This window comes from Hemicordylus capensis, chromosome 2, assembly GCF_027244095.1.
Source record: "Hemicordylus capensis ecotype Gifberg chromosome 2, rHemCap1.1.pri, whole genome shotgun sequence".
NCBI classification, from domain to species: Eukaryota; Metazoa; Chordata; class Lepidosauria; order Squamata; family Cordylidae; genus Hemicordylus; species Hemicordylus capensis.
In genome coordinates, this window is record NC_069658.1 from 233827345 (window position 1) to 233842535 (window position 15191).

General features: G+C 45.6%; 1 pseudogene; it reads left to right on the plus strand.

Annotated features, from left to right (window-relative positions):
- Positions 1 to 2813: 2813 nt before the first annotated feature.
- The window catches only part of LOC128343389 (zinc finger protein 420-like), a 38957-nt pseudogene continuing 26579 nt past the window's right edge, over positions 2814 to 15191 (plus strand).

The following is a 15191-nucleotide window of genomic DNA, read 5'->3' on the forward strand; positions in this document are numbered from 1 at the left end:
ATTTCAACATCTCTAAATGCCAAATTCTCTTGCTTCCTTCCTTTGTTTGGCTCTGTAAATAACCTTTGCCAAGACTTAATTCTAGAGACAGTGGGGCAAAAGATACTACATTACCTGGGGAAGAATTTTTGCCCTGGAAAAAGACCAAGCTTGAACAGGAAAATAGAGACCAATGTATACCAATAAGACAACCTTCGTTTTTGGAATCGTCTGGAAAAGCTTTAAAAAAAAATCTGCCAAGTTTAAGAAAAATAAACTCATCAGAAAAGTTGTGAGGCAAGGTAAGAAGTGATACAAGGTAATAAGGATGTGTGCAAACCAGGCTCGGAACGCTGGGTGTGGGGGGAATGTGGTACCTTAAAGATAAAAAAGACAGCAAGGCCTTACCTGCTCCTTTGCTACCCAATGGCACTTCCTGCTGCGGTGTCTGGCCCTGAAAACCCCACACAAAGCTGCAGGACTGTTCCAACTTCCCACTCACCCCCCAACCCGACTGCCTGCACACAGCGGTACACACATGGCTGCTGCTGTGCGCAGGCGGCCAGGGGATAGCCACACAGCTGTTTGCAGGATTGAGGGGGGTGCAGTGCCAGGCCAGAAGCTGAGTGAGATAGAGAAGCAACAGATAAGGACCAGCTGTCCCCTTTTTTTAAAAGGTTCCGCTCAGCGCCTTACCATACTGGGTTGGATGTGCCTGCCCGAACCAGTTCAGTGCATCCATACTGAGGCGCTGAACCAGTTCGGGCAAATCCCTACAAGGTATGGAACTCAACATTGCACTCCTTCAGAAAAAAGGAAGCAAAAAACTTCAGATATTAGCATCACCAACACAGGACACAGTCCCACCAACCACACCAGTGGCAGTGCAAGGGGGAAAAGGGGGGTGGGGGTGGGGGTGTCACAGAAGGGGCAAAGTGCATGAATGGGTAGGTGAGCTGTATCCCAGATATTAAATTTCTGAAACAGAAATGGAGAGGTGGGGGCAAGCCACCTTTTCCCACCTGGAGCCACCCTAGGCCCACACCCATATCGAGATCTCAGAACACTCCTGGCAAAGCTGCGATGCCAGCGGCTCTAGTGTCATGGCTGCCACCTTCCCAGGAGGGCTCAGCATCGATGATCCCCATCAAGATCAAGCATATTTTTGTGCTTACAGTTCTGAGAATAAAAAACAAGTTGTTCTAGTAAGAACTAATCAGCCTACTTTCCTTTCACTGTCTCTACATCTGGACTAAATTTGGTGCAAATCGAGGTCCACAAGTTAGATCTCTTGCACCTCAAATGTTCATGTGTCCGCCATCTTGGATTGGGGTGGATGTCATCATTACAAACTGCACCATAGAGGTGTCCCTGTGTGTCACTCACTACAGCTGTTCCAAATCTGGTTCAAATCGGTTAGACAGTCCTCAAGTGCACTTGCGCCTCAAAGGTTTATGCAACCACCATCTTGGATCAAGGTAGGTGACATCATCACAAACTACATCATTGGGGCATCCCTATGTGTCCATTCAGCTGTAGCAAATTTGGTTCAAATTGGTTAAGACTGTCCACAAGTTAGTGCACTTGCACCTCAAAGGTTTTAGTGTCCACCATCTTGAATTGGGGTGGATGACATCATCACAACCTTCGCTGTTGAGGTGTCCCTATAGTTGTAGCAAATTTGGTTCAAATTGGTTAGGCGGTTCGCAAGTTAGCTCATGCCCCTCAAAAGTTTAAGGTTCTGCTGTGGATCAGAGTGGATGACATCAGTGGATGTGAATCAGAGTGGATGACATCATCACAAACCACACCACTGAGGTGTCCCTGTGTCACTCACTCACTACAACTGTACCTAAAGGTACAGATGCAAAGAGCCCTGTGGTTGTCTTTGGCAGAATACAGGAGGGGTATACCATTGCCTCCTTCCATGCAATATGAGCTGATGCCTTTCAGCATTTTCCTGTATCACTGCTGCCTGATATAGTACCAGCGGAGATTCGAACCGGCAACCTTCTGCTTGTTAGTCAAGCATTTCCCCGCTGCACCACTTAAGTGACACAACAACCATACCTAATTGGGTTCAAATCAGTTAGGCAATCCACAGATTAGCCCACTTGTGCCTCAGATTTTCATGTGTCCGCCATCTTGCATTGGGGTAGATGACATCACAAACTACGCCATTGATTTGCCCTGTGTGTCACTCACTGCAACTGTACCCAGTTTGGTTCAAATCAGTTAAGCCGTTTACAAATTAGCCCACTTCGTCCTCAAAGGTTTATGCATCCATCTTGAATCGGTGTGGATGACATCTTCACAAGCTATGCCATTGAGGTCTTTCTTGTGTGTCACACTCACTGCAACTGTACCCAATTTGGTTCAAATCAGTTAGGTAGTCCACAAATTAGCCTGCTTATGCCTCAGATGTTCACGCATCCGCCTTCTTGGAGTGGATGACATCATCACACACCACACCATTTGGGCATCCCTATGTGTCTCTACAGCTGTAGCAAATTCGGTTCAAACCGGTTAATTAGTTCACAAGTCAGTTAATTAGTTCACAAGCCACTTGGGCCTCTAAAGTTGACCCTTCTGCCAACTTGGATCGGGGTGGATGGCATCATTACAAACTACGCCATTGAGGTGTCCCTGTGTGTCTCTGCAACTGTACCCGACTTGGTTCATATTGGCCCAGGAGTTGCGAAGTGGGGGGAGGGGGCGGGTTTACACACGGAGGGACACACAATACCGGGTGATCTCATGAGCCTACTTGAAAGTAGGCTAAAAATACGGAGCCCCAGAGGATCCCCACAGGCTGCAGCGCTCCTCTCGGGGGACCACCGCCAGCTATTCCCAGCTCTTGCTCTGGATTGTTGCGGGGAGGGTTCCCACGACTGCGGAGTGAGCGGACAGTGAGGAGAGGGAAAAGGCTCGGATCGAGGACGGAGGGTTTGCTAAGACCGAGTCATTTGCTGGCAGCTGCCGCCCTTTCGCAGGAGCCGGGGTTGCAGTCTGGGGCGGAAAGAAAAATGGTGGGGGTCGAAACTCAACTCCTGCGTGCACTAACTGTGCAAAAACCAACCCCTTTGGGAGCGAAAGCGGAGCCAGAGAGGGAAACCCTTCTTTGCAGAAGCCCCGAGGCCGGAAAAGGCAATAGGATCGAGACAAGCGTAGGGTTAAAGTGAGAGAGTTGTGGACATTCCTAGAGAGGACGGAGGGGAAATGTGTGGACTGGAAAAGTTCTCGCAATCCCACCCACAAACACAGCCTTTGCTCTCCCGTCCCCACCTGCAGCATCAGCCTCATCCAGGGGCCTGGTGAGTGCAAACTAGTGCATGTGGGGAGCCCCAGGGAAGGCAAGGCAGGGGACGGGTTGGAAGGTGCCCAAAGGGGGAGCTCCAGGAGGGGAGTTACTCCCTACTTCCCCTTGCCCTGATACCCGCATTGGGAAGCTGCTGTTTCCTCCCAAACGCTCCTGCAAAGTGTACGTGCGGTGCCAAAGAAGGGGGGCTTGGAGAGTGCCCAGGGAGAGCTCCTGTGCGGGGGAGGGTTGATCCCCTCACCCCTTGCTCTGACACCCCCACTGGGGTTTTTGCAAGCACAGAGCACAAGAGAAATGTGTCCCCAAAGTTTGGCCAGGTACCCCGAAGCTCCTGCCTGCTGCTGGCCCACCGCCCACACACCCCACAACCAACCTTGTTTGAAGCGAAGCAAGGCATGCAAAATTCCAGCCCAGGAGATGCTTTTCATCACCATCTCCTCCATCCCTGAACTCCCTCTGTGTGCTTGTCGGGGAAAGGGGTAAGGAAGATGTAGCCGAGCAGTTTCTCCCTATTTACCTTTCTACTCTCCGACCCTGTTCAGATCTGATGTGCTATGAGTGTACAAATATCCATACACTTGCACATGTTTTTGTGTGAATTATTGTACCTGCATCTGTTAAAGAAGTGGAGCTGGGTACAGGCATCTCAAATGCATGGTACAGATAGGAAGTTTACTACTGTGCCTATGGGTGTCTGGCGGGGGGGGGGGGGCAACTCCCCCTTCCCCCTGATTTTGGATATAAGGGAACTCCCTACCCTACAGCCCCAATGACCTTTAATTGCTTTAAAGCAGAGCTGCTCAACTTCGGCCCTCCTGCAGATGTTGGCCTACAACTCCAATAATTCCTGGCTATTGGCCACTGTGGCTGGGGTTTATGGGAGTTGTAGTCCAAAAACAGCTGGGGGGGGCAGGGTGGATTTGATTTAAATCAAACTGATTTAAATCACGATTTAAATCACTAGCAGGGTGGATAAAAATAAAAAAATCCGATTTAAATCAAAAAAAATCTGATTTAAATCAAAAAATGATTTAAATTTTAAAAAATGATTTAAATCAAAAAAATCCAATTTTTTTGATTTAAATCAGATTTTTTAAATTTTTATCCACCCTGCTAGTGATTTAAATCGTGATTTAAATCAAATCCACCCTGGGGGGGGGCACAGTTGAGCAGGCCTGCATTAAAGTTTCTCTGTCCCTTTAGCTGCAATTTGCAACTTGCCTAAGGCAGATTGTTTTGCAAATATTTCCCTATTGTTACCTTGTAACAAGATTGTTTTGTAACATTTCCCTATTGATATAAAATGTGATATAAAATGTAAATTTAAAAATATTGTTATATATATCCCTACAGTATTTATATCCCCTATTGTTTGCTCTGGCTGAGTAATGGTTTTTAGCTAAAGAGTTTCCATTTCTTTTCTCTCTGTGAGACAAAGCATCAGCATTCTCCCTGTCTGAAATTTACTTTTGGAGAGTTTTGTGTTCAGATTGCTGGAGGGCATGCAGAGTGCTTAGCTGGCTTCCAGGTTACCTGGCTGGTGTGGGACACCGAGCATCACACAACAATGTAGAAAAAGCAAGCTGCCATGCTTGCTTAGACTGGATTAAAAGCTAAACATTTTAAAACCCATCTTTCTCTGCAACTAAGGTTTTTGATTTACTGTTCTACTCTACATGTGTAAGCAATATTTATATTTTTGTAAAATTGATTTTAATGTCTCTGCTGTTTAAACCACTTTGGGAATGTGTTGCTGAAAAGCATGATAGAAATAAGAAATGATTAGTTACTGTTCTATCTGCCATGAATCTGAATGGTTCCATTGTTCTCTCTGCCATGAATCTGCCATGAATCTGAATGGTTCCTTCTGACCGCCTTGCTGTGCATGAGATTCAGCTGTGTGATTTACTTTGCTCTCTATCCTTTACCTTGGCCTCTGTATTTCTGATATGTGAAATGGCAGGGGCAAAGCTACTATTGGGCGAACAGGTTCAAAGAATCCGGGCCACGCCCAATCAGGGGCCGCGCTTCACGGCCCCGACATGCCCCCCCGCGTCTGACATGAGACACGAGGGTGCTGATTTAGCTCCTGAGCGGGGGCCGAGCAGCCCCTGTTCGGGAGTTAAAGGGCCGCTGCATTCGTGGCGCAGCCAGCAGTGGCTCTTACCTGCCTTTAAGGCAGGGAAGAGCTGCTCCTGGCTGCACTGCAAACACAGTGCCAGCAGAAGTCTAACTCCCGAAGGGGCTGCGCAGAACCTTCGGGAGTTAAACGGTCAGCACTGCAAACGCAGCGCCGGCCTGACTCCCTCCCTCCTGCCTTCCCAACTAAGTCCCAAGCGGAGCTGGGGCGCCATTCAGGAGCCAGACCACGCCCCCGCATCTGATGTCAGATGCGAGGGCGTGGCTAGCCCCACGTCTGATGTCACATGCAGGGGCGGGGCCACCACCGCGGCCGCACACAGACCACTGGCAGTCAGGCTCCGCCACTGTGAAATGGGCACATTTGTTCAAGAATGTTGCAATGCAGCAAGGCAGGAGAAGGGTCCACAACCTTCTCCTGCTTGTGGGCTTTCCATTTGCTATATGGGAAGAAAACATTTGTTATAAACTAGAAGTACTCCTGTGGTGGTGGTTTAATGAAAACAGTTTACAATTTATGTGGATTTTAATTTTTATAAACAATACTATGTTGTAGCTGGTTAATGAACATGGTTCAGTTTTAAACTATGTGGATTTTTATTTGTTATAAATGTTAAGCATACTCCTATTATAATTGCTTATGAAAACCCACTTACTATTTTAACCATCTAAACTTTTATTGAATTTATTAAAGATATTTATTTAGAAAATTGCAATTTCTGTTGACTACTACTTCAGTATAAGTGCCCTAGGCTAAGCTGCACTTTAAAAGGCCATATAACCTGGATCACCCTAACTTCTGTGACACACACCCCACACCCTGCTTCAGACTTTTAGGCTGGCTATGGGCCTGCTCCTCTCCCCACTGTATTTAACCCTTCCCTGACTTTTTTCTCCTCTTCCCCACCCCACCTCTAGAGTCTCCCATCACCTCTTGAATCTTTCTTTCACTGTCCTTCCATTCCTGCTGTTTTAAAACATGCAAAAGTATAAATGTTTAGTTTTTGTTTAGTATTTTAAAGGTCAGCATGAGGAAACCATTTAAAAACGGTTCTTTCAGATACTGATATGTATGATTTTTGTGTATGATGTTCTCAAGCAGTGAGAGTGTGATGCAAGTAAGGAATATCTCATTTTCCTCACAACAGCCTGCAGTATTAGTTATATTGATTGCAAGAGAGACTGCCTCACAGATAGATGACTCCATGTAGAGTATCCCAAGTTTTTTCCTCCTTGCCCCCATTTTATCCTCACAACAATCCTTTGAAGTAGGCTAGGCTGAGAAATAGTGGGTATGCCAAGATCACCCGGTAAGCTTCATGACTGAGTGAGGGCTTCAACCTGGCTCTCCCAGTGACCCAGTCCTCCTCCAACAACCTAATCACTTCACCACACTGGCTAAAGAATCTTCTTTATTTTCTGATTAGTAGGTGGATATACAAATCTTTTGATTTGTATATAAACTAGCAACTTTCTTTAGATGATTATTTTTCTTTCAGAGTAGCAGCTTGGGTTTAGGGGAATCCTGAGTCACTCTTGTAAAACATCCCCCCCAATTGTTCTCAGTGGTTCAAGAATAGGAGAGAGAGAGAGGAAAGTGGGGAGCAGATTAACTGGGGTACGAGGAATTGCTCTCCTCTCCATATGATTGCTTAACCATAAATACAACTTGCTGCTCGTTTGACTATACCACAGCTAAGTTGCTGGTGCCAGATGTGGGTTGAACTGAACATTATGTTCATGGTGAACCAATCAAGGAAATGTTATACCACAAGCACAGTACAGCCCAAATTTCCACAATCCATTTTGGATGGACCTATCAGTAAAGAAATCCTTAGGTTTCCTTGAGGAAGGTGTTTTGTCACTGAAATGTTGGAAAATATGAAACATAAGTAGCTGCCTTCAACTGAGTCAGACCAATCTATCGAAAACTTTTAAAAGTTTATTTTTCTCTTGTTTGGGGGACTGAAACATGTGAAGATTTCTAAAGATCCTTAGTAGTTGTCAGTCGGTATTCCTACTGTGTATGAATTAAAATTATTGAGCAATTAATTGCTACATTAAATAATTTAATAGCAATTATTAAGCAGCAGTTAAGACAACAGGAATGTCTGTTAGGCAATAAGAATAATATCCCACTATATATATTTATAAAACTTATTTCATATTTGTAATGTGTTTGTATTCGTTCTTATATCTGTTGGTCTGCCTGCCAGCCCAGGCTTACGACTGTTTGTTTGGAATATGAGCGAAGTATATAAAAAGGCAGCTTTTGTACGCACACAATGCAGAAATGTGGTTATGTGGCAACCTTGAAAATAACAGGAGTGAAGGCTGTCAGGGAGAGACAGGAGAGGGAGCAGGAAGACAGGGACTTAGATAGCCTGATCCTTAGCAGAGATGAAACATTAGTTGCAAAGTGAGGTGGTACAAAGAGCAGCTTTTCCAGTCCGAATCCCCACTGGTATGTTTCCCAGACTATGGGAAACACCTATATCTGGCAGCAGTGATATAGGAAGATGCTGAAAGGCATTATCTCACACTGCACGGGAGGAGGCAATGGTAAACCCCTCCTACCAAAGACAACCACAGGTTGTCTTTTAGAAAAGCAAGGATTGTTTCTAAGGTTTTCCCAGGTTTTCAGACGGAGCATGAAGCCAGAACAACTTAATTATGCCATATCAAGCTTTTCTTGATTTCATTTTAAGGTTCAGTTCTCAAACCCTGAGAAAAACAGGTTGCTCACCTGTAACTCTTGATCTGGTAGTGATCCATTGTATTCATAAGAATGGGCAAAACAACAGGCCCGGCACCACATAAACTTCTTGGAACTGCTAGCAGTGTTTATGGCGCTAAAAGCCTTTGAGCCAGGGTTGAGATATGCAGTGGCTGTCATGTTGTCCATCTGTATTTGTACAACTATGTTTCTGAGCATTGCCTCGAAGGCTTTTAGCAGCACAAACACTGCTAGCAGTTCCAAGAAGTTTATGTGGCACCGGGCCTGTTTCTCCCATTCTTATGAATGCAATGGATCATGATCCAGATCATGCCTTTTGTCCCAGGACCCTGTTCACTCAAAAAAGAAACTTGGCTTCATTAAAAATTCAGGGTTTGTGGCCTGCCTTCCCAGGGTGTTGGCAGAGGTTCAGGTGGTTACATGACTCCAGTATGAAAGTTTGCTTCTCTTGTGGTACCAAAGGTTGGGCTGTGGGGAAACGAGAGATCCTGCATCCCTAAACAGAATCACCCATTTTTGCTTTTAAAAGACCTTTCAGCTGCAAGAATGTAATATTGCAGTGAGGGTAACATGTTAACTTGGAAGGACTTAATAACCCCACTTTTCTTGTCAGCTCTTACTTTGAGAGAAACTCATAGAAGAGCAAGGAGATCTTTCAATTTTCCTTCAAGCTTCCTTGGAGTACAGAATGAAAATGGGAGAGGAACATCCAGCTGACCCCGAAGCAGGAAGAGGCCCCTTTGCCATCCAGGCTGGAATCAGGGAGGAATTCTGGGAAAGAACCAGGCAGAAGATCCTGGGTGAGAACACTACCAGCTCAGCAGCAAACGTCCAGAGACTCAGGCAGTTCTGCTACCAGGAGGCCGAGGGCCCCCGGGAGATTTGCAGCCAAATCCATAGACTTTGCCTTCAGTGGCTGAAGCCAGAAAGGCACACAAAGATGCAGATCCTGGACCTGGTAATCCTGGAGCAGTTCTTGACTGTCCTGCCCCTGGAGATGGAGAGTTGGGTCAGAGAATGCGGAGCGGAGACCAGTTCCCAGGCAGTGGCTCTGGCAGAAGGTTTTCTCCTAAGCCAAGCAGAAGAGAAGAAGCAGGGAAAGCATCAGGTGCGTGCATCTCTTTCATCCTGGTAGCTTCCAAGGGCAAGATGAACAAAACGATCCTATAAATTTCATCTAGTAGCTCATTTGGGGGTAGGGGGATATTCCAGGACAGGTTGTCCTGATGCTCTTCTCTCTCAATTTCTCTTCTAGACGATTCTGAAATATTGATATCCCACTTTTGATTCAAATTCCATAGAGTAGCTCACGAAATGTATTAAAACAGCTATAACATCAGTAGAAATCAATTACAACAAAAATACACAGCAGCCACAGCAAATCGAGCCACAAGACCTACCACTATCATCAGTCATACATTTAAACATTGTTACTTTCCAAAGCCCTCTGAAAGGAAGCTGCCTTTATTTGCCTTGTGCCTGAAAGCCAAGAGAGATGGAGCGGAGGGATCTTCCTGGGGATGGAGTTCCACCATCTCCAGGCCATTGCTGAGAAGGCCCAGTCCCAGTTAACTTAGATGGTGAGGGGATATGGAGCAGCATCCCCAAGGGAGATCTTGGTGCATGGGTAGGTTCCTATGGGAGAAAGCAGTCCTACATGTGCATCATTTCCTAAGCCTTCTCCCCATTCCCTTTGGGATCCATGCTGTCCTTTCAGAGCCAGAGGCCATCACAGTTGGGCACTGAGTTCCCCGAGGCTGAGAAGGCTCCATCGCAGCCGAGACAGGAACTGCTGCTTAGGTGGATTGTGCAAGAGAGTGAAGGAGGTGCCACCTCGCTGGGTAAGGAATAAAAGAGTGAACTTACCAAAAGGCTTGTTTCTGTGCCTGCTGATTTCATGACCCTCCCTTCTTCCCTGGGATACAAGCTTGCCCAGCTGGAGAAAATGAGGAGGATTAAGGGGTCATATTTTAGAGGAGGATTAAGGGGTCATATTTTAACTGGGTCTCTTTCCCTTGAATATACCTTAAATCCATGGACTGCTTTTACAGTCATTGAGACTTTGTCTGGGGGGCGGGGGACATTTCGAAAACAGCTGAAGACACTTTCCTTCTCACTGGCTTCTAATAATGTCTGCTTTTTATTTATTTAATTTTGCCCTATAGCTGAGTCAATCTGTGTTTGTTATTTTGCCACACTATTTAGTTAGTTGGTTAGTTAAACTTTTACTTAGTTCTTATGCATTGTTAAAATATGGTGTCAGCCATCTTGGGAGCGTTTGATTGAAAGGAAGGGTGGGAAAATGTTTTGAATATATAAAAGTTGGCAAAAATGAGGAACGGCCCCTTGAGTGATCAGGCATTTGTTCTGGTCTCCATCACAGGTGGGGAAATCACACTGGCTCCTCATTCTGGGCCTCCTCTTCTTTCTGGCAGAACGGAGACAGCCTCTGTGCAGCTGGACCAGGTACGGGAGGAATCATACTGAAGGAATCAAACTGGTGGGCTCAGCCTGGGGTCCTCTATCCCTGCACACCCCTCTGGGCCTGAAGGAATCTCCCTCTCTCCCTTGACTCGGGTTGTCCAAACAGCTCTCTCAGAAGGCTTTGAAGGCCATTGGTGGCACTTTGGGCCTTGCAGAAGAACCCTCTTATTTCATCTTTACTGCCTTCCTGGATTGGTACATTAGCTCTCAGAAGAAAGTGTTTCCTTCTTTTCTCAGGGCCTTGTGACCTTTGAGGAGGTAGCTGTGAATTTTACGAATGAGGAGTGGGCTCTGCTGGATACAAACCAAAGGGCTCTGCACACAGAAGTGATGGAGGAAAACTGTGGACATCTGGCCTCTCTGGGTAAGGCTCTTCCATCCTTTTGCTTCTGTTATTGGTATGCCTCTGCGAACTGGAGGGCTCTAACTGAGGACATCAATCATTCTTCCATGTGTTTTGGATGCACAAGATCATCCATTGAAATTCAGAATGGATCAGCAGTTCCATGATCTCAGGACACTGGAATCTTGAGAGCTATCCCTTGCTTTGCCTTCTTAGGCTCTGGAATTGGCATGTGTGGGGGTGGGGTGGATCTAGTCCTTTCACTTATTTCTGCAGGATTTGTTAGTACACTTGCTGTCTTGCCAACCTATGCTTTAACTAGATCTGCAGAATTAGCTCTAAAATCAGTCTTGTAAGTGAACATAACTAAGGACCTGAGCTGCTAGCAACAGCTTCAGCTACAGAAGCTGCCTTTTTATTAAGGGTTTCCCCTAATACTGAAAAGGATTGTGTTGAAAAGTATTATGAAAAGTATAAAAAAATATGTTGAAAAACATGATTTCAGTTGGAGTCACTTATTTCCCACTCTAATAAACAGGCAGCTTCTGTAGCTGTAGCTTAAGCTGTTGCTAGGCAACAGTTTCATACAACTGGCCTTTCCACCACCATAGGCTAAAATGGGCCTATTAATCCAATAAAAACTACACACAACACACACTAATACTATGGCAAAGCACATACTAGACATTCCCTTTGGCCTAATGCAAAAAAACACAAAAAACCAGTTTCCCAAAAGACACAGTACAAATGAAGAAATTGCTTTATAAAGTGTTCAAGGGTGTGTGTGTGTGTGTGTTTGTGTGTGTGTGTGTGACAAAAACCTGTCAAACTGCTGGAGTCACTCATCAAATTTTACACTCCTATAAATAAGTCTTTTCTTATCTTTTCTACCTCATACCCACCTCTCCTACACTGCCAAGTATCAGAATCAATCCATTCAGCCATTTTCTAACTAAGCTATAGCATGTACTGTCCCCTGATTTCCATTTATAATGGCAGAATGTGATTTGTCTGCCTTACTTGTAACATAGGGCAACTACTGTGGCCCTATAATTACTGTGAAAATTGATGTGGATGCTCACCACTGAAACACAGTTCCCAACTTCAAAGAAACTGAGATTACACAATTGGTTTCAACAACACTAGAATATCATTTCCTCTCCCCTGTCCTCCCTTCATTGTTCTGCATGCCAGGCAGAAAGTCAATAGGTGCCATTGGCTGGTTCTGCTATGTAAACTTACTTTCATTTTCTGTCTCACAAAATTTCTTGATTGGCCAGTGGGCCAGGTGGAAGCTACAACTTCGTTAAAAGGACTCTAAGGAGTGGCTAGAGAGTCCTAACAACACAAATATGAAACAGGTTTCCTTTATATTTTCATACTTCAAATCAGTGTAACTAGTCCAAAAACAGCTGGAGCCTGGAGAGCCGCAGTTGAGTAACCCTGCTTAGGTCTACAAAACTTCCCTTCCTCTTAAAGTCAGATATTCTACTCTCTTGGAACTCAGTACGGTCCAACATCCAGTGTCCCAGGTGGTACAGAGCTGCCATTTGAAATCTTCAACACCAGAGTCCGTAAGATGCTTGTGGGGCAGGCCTCCCATTCCTGCCTGCTCCTCACCGCCATTCTGTCCCATGCTGGTCTCCTGGAGATTCACCAACCTGATAGCTCTTCTCTCCTCCTTTTTTTCCCTTCCTCCCTTTCTCTCCCTTCCTCTCCAGCCTCCTTTCCTTTTTTTCCCTTCTTCCCTTTCCCTCCTTTCCTCTCCAGCCTCCTTAACGGCTTCCTTCCCAATATTCCATCTGCTTGGCAATGGTTGCTTAGGCCCTGTTGCCTGGATACTCCCTGTGGCATCAGCCACATCAGTGTCATATCAAGTTTGTTTCACAAAGTGGTGTGACATGTACTGGTCCATAATCAAGTGAAAGCTCAACAGGCACAATTCCATTGCTCCCAGTGACATAGCTTGGTTTGAGTGGAAATAAATAAACATTCAAAAAGCATGTAGCAGTTTAAAAAAAAACAACTAAAAAAAGAAATTTAGTTGTTAATTTATATACCGCCTTTCGTTAAAACAATCCCAAGGCGATTCACACACAAAGATTAAAAACAAGATTATAAAAATGTCAATTAAAATATTAAGCTAAAATATAAAAACAAATCTGACTAAAAAGACTTAATATATATACATAACTGTACAAAATACAAAGAAGCAGCAGTAGAGACAATCATATAAAAGCCTGAGTAAAAAGCCAAGATTAAACACACTTTCTAAAAGCTGTGATGGAGACAGAGGAGCGAATGGCCACCGGGAGAGCATTCCAGAGTCTGAGGGCAGCAACAGAGGAGGCCCTGTCCCGAGTGCACGACAGCCGAGCCTCTCTCATTGTCGGCACCCGGAGCAGGGCCCCCTCAGATGTCCTCGTCAGGCGGGCAGCAACCCTTGGGAGCAGGTGGTCCCTCAGGTACCCCAGGCCCAAACCATTAAGGGCTTTAAAGGTCAAAACCAGCACCTTGAATTGGACCCGGAAACAAACTGGTAGCCAGTGCAGCTCTTTCAAAATGGGTGTGATGTGATCCCAGCGGGCAGCTCCAGATAAAATCCTAGCTGCCGCATTTTGCACTAGCTGCAGTTTCCGGATATTCTTCAAGGGCAGCCCCACGTAGAATACATTACAGTAATCCAGCCATGACGTGACTAAAGCATGGTTAACTGTGGCCAGATCTGCCTTCTTGAGATCACTGCAGAGCCCAGGATCTATTGGTAGCTCCCATCAATCCTCAGTGAAGCCTCCTTACTAATTGTGAAGCAGAATACTCAGTATGGAGGCAACCGCTCTCAAGTCATAATGCTGCACTTTAGCCAGCACAAGAGGGTTTCTTTAAGAGAAACAGAGTCCTCTTGAGTCCCAGCACCACCTTGGAAGGTGTGCATGGTATGCTGGGAACTGTAGTCCTTTTTGGTTCCCCCCCCCCATAGAGTCCTATGGAGAAAGCTGTGGGAAGGACTAGATTTCCCTGTGCTTCATATGTGCCTTCTAAGATGGTGTTGGAGCTCAACAGAGCCTTGTTTCTCTTAAAGCTTCTACCACACACTGGTGCTGGGAAAAGCACAGCACAGCATGGAGGTTAACACAATGGGTGCTCACACTGGAGATGTCTTGCCAAAGCAGCTCCCACTTGAAAAACAGTGTTCTCCCTGTTCTGTGGAGTTTCCCCATTGTAAAAACAAAGACTTTCCCTCAAACATTTAGGAGAGAGAAGTTAGAGAGCTGGGAATGGTTGAGTAGGGTTTTGTGAATAGACAGTCAATAGGCTAAATTTTGCTGAGATTGCCTGAGAGCTGGGTTTCCCAACCTGTGGTCCTCCAGATGTTGCAGAACTACATCTAACATCATTCCCAGCCATAATTAGGATGGGAGTTATAGTTCAGCAACATCTGGAGGACCACAGGTTGGGAAGCCCTGCCATAAGAGGGTTTAAAAAAAAATTTAGTGTCAAGGAACTCCTTGACTAGTGTCAAGGAAATAAGTCAGATCTCAAGAGCAGATCTCCTGTCAGCATTCTGACAGTGGGGGGTGGGCAGCAGAGCACTGAGGTAATTTTGAGGGTAGAGGGAATCCCTCTCTGCCTGGCAGAGAAGAGAGGCATGGCAGGGGAGGGATGCTGCAATCTCACGGATGTTTCCTAAGAAGTAAGCCCTTCTGAACATAGAGCAGGCCTGCTCAACTTAGGCCACCCCACCAGCTGTTTCTGGACTACAAATCCCACAATCACCAACCACAGTGGCCAATAGCCAGGGATTATGGGAGTTGTAGGCCAGCATCTGCAGGAAGGCCAAAAGTTGTGCAGCCCTGACATAGAGGGACCTGAGCGGATATGTCCGATATTTTCATTTGCACTATCTACCAGCTAATTACTGGCATGTGTGTATGTGTTTGGGTTTGCGTGTTTGCATTTGTGTGTTTTTACATGCGTTTGTATTTGCATGCATGTATGTGGCTGTGTGCACGAGCATCAGCTTCTGTTTCTGGATGCGTATGCTGTCCATGTATTTGTGTTTGTATGCATCTGTGTTTCTGGGTGCGTACCCGTGTGTGTGTTTGTGTTTGGGTGTGTTTGCATTTCTTTCTGTGTGTATTCTAGGGATGTGTACGGAACCGGCAGGGGCTGGTTCGACAGTAGAGGTG